Here is a 389-nt window from a genome sequence, read left to right on the forward strand (position 1 = left end):
CCGCCTATTTCCACCAACCACAACGCATCCACGTTCCTCCCTTTACCCCCGCACCTCCCTCTCCTTTTCATCTCTCGTTTTAATTGCCCAGTTCCTCCCTTCATATCACGCGTCTCGGGGCAAAGCGCCGCTCCCTTTTAAAGCGTATTTTGCGTCGCTCTTTGTACGTCACTAATGATTAACGACACCACGCTCTCCCGACGATTAAGAACGAAGTCATTATATCGAAGGAAGTCAAGAAACTCCTCAAGGACGCCGGAGTGACTCGGCAAAACGTCTTCAGGAGTCTTCCTCGTCCTCACAACCGGGTACTGCCTGATTGGTTAAGGACCTTTAACCCTGCAACGGACTCTGAAGTTGGCAAATTGCTTTTGTCAATTTGGGGTTCG

The sequence above is a fragment of the Penaeus monodon genome, chromosome 27 (genome assembly GCF_015228065.2).
Source record: "Penaeus monodon isolate SGIC_2016 chromosome 27, NSTDA_Pmon_1, whole genome shotgun sequence".
In the NCBI taxonomy this organism is placed as follows: domain Eukaryota; kingdom Metazoa; phylum Arthropoda; class Malacostraca; order Decapoda; family Penaeidae; genus Penaeus; species Penaeus monodon.